The sequence below is a fragment of the Marmota marmota genome, unplaced genomic scaffold, assembly GCF_001458135.2.
Source record: "Marmota marmota marmota unplaced genomic scaffold, marMar, whole genome shotgun sequence".
Taxonomy (NCBI): domain Eukaryota; kingdom Metazoa; phylum Chordata; class Mammalia; order Rodentia; family Sciuridae; genus Marmota; species Marmota marmota.
Window position 1 is genome coordinate 1,619,137 of NW_026000222.1, and position 233 is coordinate 1,619,369.

Genomic DNA, 233 nt, shown 5'->3' on the forward strand with positions numbered 1-233 from the left:
GAGGGGAACGCCAAACAAAGGGCCCCTAGGCGGCCTGCACGCCCGGGGAGTTGGGATGGGGCGGCGCGCAAGCCCCGAACTTGGTCGCCCGGACTCCGCCAGCTCGGTCCGGTCTGCGACGCTCCACGTGCTCCAAGCTGCTTGCTGCAGCGGTTCTCGGCAGGGCGGGACCAGTGGGCGGTGGGCGTGCCCTGGATAAGGGGCGGGGCCTACTGGGGCGGACCAACCGCGGA